Source organism: Trachymyrmex septentrionalis, unplaced genomic scaffold, assembly GCF_001594115.1.
Source record: "Trachymyrmex septentrionalis isolate Tsep2-gDNA-1 unplaced genomic scaffold, Tsep1.0 scaffold98, whole genome shotgun sequence".
In the NCBI taxonomy this organism is placed as follows: Eukaryota; Metazoa; Arthropoda; class Insecta; order Hymenoptera; family Formicidae; genus Trachymyrmex; species Trachymyrmex septentrionalis.
The window spans coordinates 120,352-129,396 of NW_017306171.1; positions in this window are offsets into that span (position 1 = coordinate 120,352).

Sequence of the window (9,045 nt, forward strand, 5' to 3'; positions counted from 1 at the left end):
CTTTCTAAAGAGATGAGTTCTGGTTCTATGTATATCTCAATTTTTTCGTATTCAAATGTTATTCATAAATATTACTCATAAATATTGCACTATTGTTTAACAGACAATATTCATAATTGGATCATTTGTCAATTTGAAAGTGTAATTTTGAACCTTTGCGTTTTTAAGATCATTTTATAAGATAGCCGCTGATGATTATATTATGTCCAAACCTTTGGAAATTTTAAATTTATGATCTTATTGGAGAGAAAAGGGGCGGAAATGGTGAGGTTACTTGGAAGGACGGTCAGACTTGTTTCGCAGGTATCTGCACAGAGGCGAATATTGCGAGTCGAACGCACCCCTTTGTATTCGCCCCGAAATATGGGTCAATGTCCCGTAAAGACGCTATGACACCTGTTTCCTATGAGCGATGCGATCGTTGGTCCAAATTTCGAATCAAGGAATCTAATCGCTTTAACTCAGGACTGGATCACATGTGATTTCTGAAAAGACAAAGTTGACGACTACGAGGTCTTAGGATTTTAAATTTAGAAAACGAGAGAGATGTAAAATTATTAACATTGTTTATTATTACTAATCATTATCAATCTATCATTAACGGATTACAAGTTTAATACAGTACAATTACATAAAAATAAAGGAAAAGGTTAACACATAAACAGAATTATATTTACAAACTAGAATTTTTATTACACACTACTCTTACGAAAAAAAATTCTCAATTTATTGTATTACACTCAAATTTAGGCGTTTACCATCAAAATTGAATGTTGATCGTCACCATTGGATGTTACTTAAGTGTTAAGCATCAATGTTGGGTGTCAGTTGAATGACCATAAATATTCGGTTGCCTTGGTATAGACACTCAATGTTGAGTGTCAGTTAAGCGTTAAGCATCAATGTTGGGTGACAGTGTAACCACGAATATTCGATGTTGCCTTGATGTAAATACTCAATATTAAGTATCAGTTAAGCGTTGAGCAATATTGAATGTTAATTGGGTGTGACTACTAAATTCGGTGAATAGTTTGGTGTATACATTATACTATATACTGAATTTATTGGTCACATCCTGACACTCAATGCGGTTGATGACACTCAATAGATGAGTGTAAATCTTAAACGGCTTAATAACCTTTGAGTGTCATTTTCAAAATTGAATGTAAGTGTCACTTGAATGTTAATCTTTATGACTGAGAATTAACGTTGAAATGTTGAATATAGATGCACTGCCAGATTCATTTATGAAAGAAATATATTTTAATACTATACGCATGAAACATCTTTTTGACAAATTTTATCTAGGCTGTGTTTGAAATATTATCCGAGTGCCCATATATTGTTTTATCCTTGTTGTCCAATGTGAAACAAGGATAATATAAAACACAGAGGCATCCAGATGATATTTTCAAACGCAGTCCTAAAGGTATTAACGAAGTCCTATTAAGATATATCACAGTTATATACTAACATTCAATGTTCTTGGATCATCAAAGCAGCAGTTTCCACGATTGCAGTGCCCTTGAAAACAAATCTTCAATTTTGGGTGTTAACACTCAAATTTAGGTGTTTACCATCAAAATTCAGTGTTGACCGTTAACATTGAGTGTACATTGAAGTTTGACTGTCAACATTGAATGTCGATTAAGTGTGACCATGAATATTCATTGTTGTAGTATAGACACTCAATATTGAGTGTCAGTTAAACGTTCAGCATCAATGTTGGGTGTCAGTTGAGTATGAACATAAATATTCAATGTTACCTTGGTGTAGACACTCAATATTGAGTTTAAGTGTTCAGCATTAATATTGGGTATCGGTTGCGTGTGATCATCGAATTCGGTATAGTTTGTTGTCTCAATAATGAGTGATAGTTTATATATAAACGTCAATATATTGAGTGTGATCTGATCAGGTATAATAGCAATATTCGGTTTTGTAATTTGATGTAGACGTTCAAATAATATATAATAATCAAATGCGTGCTATTTTATTGTTTATGCATGAATATTGGGTGTTTCTAAATCTAGATCTCGTTATATACAGTATTATACTATAGTTTCATATTGATTGAAAATAAAATACTCATATTAAAACAGTTATATATTGTGCCGATGATCTTTATGTATTGTATTACTTTCAATTTACATAGAAATTCAAATAATTCTCACTTTATGGTCAAGCACCGTTGGATGGGGTACGATATTGGATGGGTGACCGCTTAGAAAAATAAGAAAATTAATTCCCAAATGAGAGAGAGAGCATTTTTTTAAGTTATAATTTTATCGTATGTATTTCGGAAAATGTTGCAAATTAATAATATTATTTTAGGAATAAAACAGATTTAATTAATTTTATATAATAGAGCCATTTTGACGATTTATTTTGGCGTTAACCTTTTGTTACGTCCAAGCTCTGCATGCATGGAGCTGAGGGGATGAACGCAACAGTATCCAAATTATTAGACCAATTTGTCCAAACTCCGGACCGCAAGGGAGCAATGGGGAAGGACCGACGCAAATCGAGAGGCACTTCGCTTCGTCCTAAGGTTCCTAACGAGCCGGTCGAATGGAGGACGAAGTGGAAACCTCAACTCGTGTTCCGCTAAATGGACACATTAGTTGGACGTACTTTTAATTTAAAGGGCCCAAACTGGGTCAGTGTGCCGAGAGGGCGCACTTTAACGCCAGATGTGTCAGTACGTCCGTATGCCTTAGCTTTCGGTCATGAAACTTAATCACTCATTAAGTGACCTGGGAGAGAACGAAGTGCAACCGCGGGAGAGCTAATGAATACAAGGAGAGGTTGCATTTAAATAAATTGACAACCGAGAGATTAATTTAATAATACTATAATAAAAGGTAATATTTGGTGATATATTTTCTTTAAGTAATAAAAAATACAATTTTTGGTTCTTTATTCTAAATTATATGTACGCATTTATGCGTGCGTGCGTGCGTGCGTGCGTGCGTGCGTGTGTGTGTGTGTGTGAAAAGAGAGTTGCAATGCGGACGTTATTTTGAGTATGGAGAATTTGAAAGGAGGAGGAGAAAATTAGGGTTGTGTAGGGTCAATATGGTTGGAAGGAAAAAGGATCGATGGGAATGAGGGATGGTACGGGGATTGAAAATAGACAACTGGATTCCGCGATGTTCACTATTACTCGATCATTACTGCAAGGGGTAAAGTAGGACATATATTCTAATAATTGATGGGCGTTATGAAAGAGAAAAGGAAGGTGACTAAGGGGAGAGTAAGCATCGGTTTGAACATGAGAAATTGAGGGGATGGCATGCGAGACGGGAAGTTCTTCAATCAGGGGTGGTGATACCGGATGTGGAACAGGATTGGACGGGAAGAGAAGAAGTCTGGGGACAGATCGGTGACAGGGGGGGGGAGTAAGACATTTCTAGTGGTGGCGATAGAGTTGTAACTGGAGACTGAACGACCGGAGTCTGATCTTGGACTGATGGCTGAATTAACGAAGATTGCTCTCGCGAGTTAGAGCGGACATGGGCGGAGAGTCAGCGCGGATTGTTAGTCCCCGCTAGGTGACGGGGTGCGGAAGAATTGCATGAACGCACTAAAAATTTAGTCGTCTTTTAATGGGAGACCACACAAGAAAGGGAGGGACCACCCAATGTACTGCAACTAAATTAAAAACTTACTGTTCGGAGATACCGATGTGTAGGGTGCCCAAGAGACCGTCGGAGAGGGTGCCGTCGACAGTGGGATGCTGAGCCTCAGATCCGGTTCGTCAATTTTCCCGATCAAGAAATGCCGTTGATCTTAAGTTAATGCTCTACTGGAGAAAAATGGTTTCGAGAATCGGATGAAGCCTTTTTCAAAGGTCCCGATAACTATAGCTTCCCAAAACTCAGAGAATAGTCACCCTGAGGGCCACGGAACCGCGGTTTTTATACTAATAGCCTCCAATTATTCAGATTCGGATTGGTGAAATAGGTTTCGTTAACTAGTAGTAGGATTTTTCTTTGCTCTCGGATTGGTCAAGATCTTGGGGGAGGAAAGGATGTTGACCGGAGTCTGTAGTGTGGAAAAGTGTTCTCCAAAATTTTACGATCTTAAAATTTATGGGAAAACGTATGTGCAGTGCGTCAAGAAGGCGCATGTGCATTGTCGCCACGAGATCACTCAGAATCTACCCCTGAACGTCGTGTGCCTTTTCTTAGATTTTGTGATCACGGACTCGTGAGAATCATCCGCGAATTGATCGTTAAAAAGTATCTTGGTGCCAATTTTACGCTTCCAATGACATATTTATTATTAATTTAGCCGCAGTGTCCTAGGGGCACAGACTCGGTGTTTTCTTAGTCCCGCCGCTCGTGCACCGATTTTTAGTTTATCTCGGAGTGACATTTACGAGGAGATACTGGATTCTTCGTTTTAATTTTTAGTGTAAAAAAAGAAAAAATTTTAGTCTTCTCTAGACTATAACGTTCTACTTGAGCGTTATTCGCAACTGTCTTTTTATTTTAACGAATTCCAGATCTCCACGGAAGAAAAAAATCGTGGGAGTTCGCTGGACGTAACACTTTAATTGGGTGTAACTTTCAATTGACAGTCTGAAGTTATAAATTTGAACGTTCTTTTTAAGTGTTTAACGCTCAAAATTAAGGGTATTTTTTTGTAAGGGTGTACACTTGTAAAGATAATACTCTTATAAAGATAATACTTTAGTTTTATAATTTGGAAAAATAGATTTTTTTGTGGAGTATGTACTTTTAGCGCCTTCGTTTACTTCTTTATAAAAGTAAGTTTTTATGGTAACAAGCTACTTGTATAGAATACTAGAGATTTGATTGTATTATTATAATAAAGGACTCTGCACTTATCTTATGTAAAATGGATCCCAGTCGAATTGGCTGAAATTTTACTACAATGTAAATTATGATGTCCTGATCAAAACTTCTCATTGGCACAACCCATACGAAAAAATACTCTCAATTTTGGGCGTTAAGTACTCAAAAAGAACGCTCAAATTTTGAGTATTAAACACTTTAAAAACTCTCAAATTTAGGTGTAATTTCGGACCGTCAAAGGTTACACTTAATTAAAGGTTAACGCCCAAAGAAAACCATCAAAATAAATTTTTATATAAAATATTTATTATATAAAATTAATTAAATCTGTTTTATTTCTAAAATAATATTATTAATTTGCAACATTTTCCGAAATATATACAACAAAATTATAATTAAAAAAAACGCTTTTTCTCATTTGGGAATTAATTTCTTTATTTTTCTAAGTGGTCACCCATTCAATATCGTACCCTATCCAGTGGCAACGTTTCAGTTATCCCTTCCGTTCGTACATAGCGACGGATTCAAAATTCGAATTTACTGATTTGAAAATTTGAAAATACTCTCTTCGAGCTTGCCGAAGACGCTGATATCGCTAAATACGCTTTAGTTAATTCAGCGATCCCAGGATATGCATCTTCATGTGCTTTCCACCATATTAATAGATTAATAGATTCAGATTATGTCTAATTTGAGACTCGGGAATGTAAAGTTGATATTGACTCGAGGCATCAGATAATTTATTTGGAATCACAAAGATAAAATCCAAGTCTATTTCTGCTTCGTTACTACATTTTCCATTTTCTGCATTATTATCCACTGACATGTGTAAGAAATTTTCTTTTGGATATAGAATTTAATTTTTTCCGTTTCTATATCAGTTTCTGCTCGTAAATCCTTATATCGAGGATCGAGAAATAAAATCAATTGATCCAGTCTGACAAAATCTGTACTCATTGGTACCATATTAAATCGTGCTATCAGTGATATCGTGATTTTCTTTAAAAATAGCAACGGTATCGCTGTCATCATTTCTTTTTTCAAAATGATTTGTAATAAGACTTTACAATTGGGCGTACTGCTGACAATGTTACTTTATTTTTGCTGCAAAGTATTCAAGTAGCAGTTTGTAATAGCTTCAATACTATTATCAACATTTCTTTCATCAATTCCTAATCAAGTACCAATATTATCCGTTAATACTTCACATATTGCACTGCAGTTTCGACATAAATCATTCGTCTATGATAATTGCAACAGAAGACGTCTTAATTAAGTATTCTGTAATTTCTTTTCTAATTTTGTCATATGTGCTCTAAGCGTGCACGAATAGCTTGTGGATATGGAACTTGGTAATTTGGTTCTATGATTTTCATAAATTCGAATTTTGAATCCGTCGCTATGTACAAATAAAAGGGATAACTGAAACGTTGCAATCATATAGTTCTTGTTATTTTTTCTTGCTTTGCATAAGAGAAGTGATTTTTTGTTGTTCGCTTCTTTTTTGCGTGGCGTTTCCTGAGAGTTTGAATTAGATGTCGATGGAGTTGGAGATTTAATAGTTTCTTCCAATGAATCGGTTTCAACGCTAGCGAAAAAAATAGAAGATTTAAAGAAATGTTCTTCGCAATTCTTAACAATTAAACTATACTAAAAAAAAATTTACTAAATTACAAAAATATTTATTTAAATCCTCCTAACTAAATATTTATTAAATGTAAACATATATTTATCTGATAAAAGTATCATTAATTTGATTAAAGTGTAATTTTTTTATTTTGAGTATATATTTACTTACTACTAAGTAAATATTTAATTAGAACTATCCTATATATAAATATTTAAATGAATATTTTTAAAATCTTAATAAAATTTTTTCAATGAGATGGAATTATTAAATGTAACAATGATACACGATGTCTTTTTCCCAAGCTTACAAACGTGCTCTTTGCAGATTTTTATAAATAATTATCGATTTATTAACTCACAAATAATAAAAACTTTTTTGCCTGAACTCATCTATCGTCTTCAAGAATCGAAGATAATTTGTGCTTATATTTTAAATGTTTGTTCAATGCTGATGTTGATCCATTGTACGATAAAGCGTCGCCACATATTTTACAAGTTGCTTTTGTCTCATCTTTCCGTTGGCATACTTCCATACCCAACTTTTTCGACAAAACATGATTAATGACTCTAAATTAGTCTAAATTCCGATTGCTACAGGAATATGTGATCGTAGAAAGTAAAAATGATTGACATTAATGGGTAATTCTTTTACAAACCGAACGGATTTTGATGAAAATTAATCGACACCTCTTCGATTTGACTGAAACTTTTTTTACGGATTCTATGTCGAAAAAAAAGAGATACGTGTCCGAGGAATTTTTTTTTATTTGCATATTTTCGATAATACAAGTGATCGAACATTTGAGAATGGCAAGTTTTTTGGCTTGGAGACTCATTTTCATAAATCCATAGGTCCGAATCTTTAAGAGCTACAAAATTTTCACCAATTGCACTTTTGTAGCTGAAGGACTGAACTGTAAGAAAAAAATTTTTTTTACAAAAAATACTAACAAATTTATATTGTTATTAACAATTTAATTGTTTAAATCGATTTTTAACAAACGCCCCCAAAACGAATCAAGTTTTTAGTATTTTTATCGCATTCTCCGTCAAATTTTACGTCAAAAACATGTTTTCAAAATATGGTACCTTTTCAATTATTATTGTTAAAATATTAATTTATATAGCGCGTAACGGTAAAAAAAACGGTTTTTTGGTAATAAAACAAAATCTGTAACTCGTCTCAAAAAAAGTTAAATGTAAAAGTTGTAGATAATTGACAGATCTACAACTTTTCTCGAAAATTTTTTTTGACATAACCTCAAAATTTTAAATTAAATTGCAAAAAATGTTAAAAATCAGCATTTTTTGCAATTTAATTTAAAATTTTATTTTAATATAGTTGCGCCGCCAGATTCATTTATGAAAGGAATATATTTTGACCTTATACACATCAAACATTTGTTTGACAAATTTTATCTAGGCTGCGTTCGAAACATTATCCGAGTGCCCCTATACATTGTTTTATCATTGTTGTCCAATGTAAAATAAGGATAATATAAAATACAGTGGCATCCAGATGATGTTTCCAAACGCAACCTAGATAAAGTTTGTCAAAAAGATATTTCATGCAGTCCTAAAGATGTTGAAGCCCTATTGAAATATATCACAATTATATACTAACATTCAGTCTTGAATCATCGAAATAGCGGTTCCCACATGATTGCAGTGTACCATTGGATAGGGTACGATATTGAATGGGTGACCACTTAGAAAAATAAAGAAATTAATTCCCAAATGAGAAAAAGCGTTTTTTTAATTATAATTTTGTTGTATATATTTCGGAAAATGTTGCAAATTAATAATATTATTTTAGAAATAAAACAGATTTAATTAATTTTATATAATAAATATTTTATATAAAAATTTATTTTGATGGTTTTCTTTGGGCGTTAACCTTTAATTAAGTGTAACCTTTGACGGTCCGAAATTACACCTAAATTTGAGAGTTTTTAAAGTGTTTAATACTCAAAATTTGAGCGTTCTTTTTGAGTACTTAACGCCCAAAATTGAGAGTATTTTTTCGTATGGGTTGTGCCAATGAGAAGTTTTGATCAGGACATCATAATTTACATTGTAGTAAAATTTCAGCCAATTCGACTGGGATCCATTTTACATAAGATAAGTGCAGAGTCCTTTATTATAATAATACAATCAAATCTCTAGTATTCTATACAAGTAGCTTGTTACCATAAAAACTTACTTTTATAAAGAAGTAAACGAAGGCGCTAAAAGTACATACTCCACAAAAAAATCTATTTTTCCAAATTATAAAACTAAAGTATTATCTTTATAAGAGTATTATCTTTACAAGTGTACACCCTTACAAAAAAATACCCTTAATTTTGAGCGTTAAACACTTAAAAAGAACGTTCAAATTTATAACTTCAGACTGTTAATTGAAAGTTACAATTAAAGTGTTAATGTCTAGTGAACTCCCACTATTTTTTTCTTCCGTGGAGATCTGGAATTCGTTAAAATAAAAAGACAGCTGCGAATAACGCTCAAGTAGAACGTTATAGTCTAGAGAAGATTAAAAATTTTTCGTTTCTCACACATTAAAAACTAAAACGAAGAATTCAGTATCTCCTCG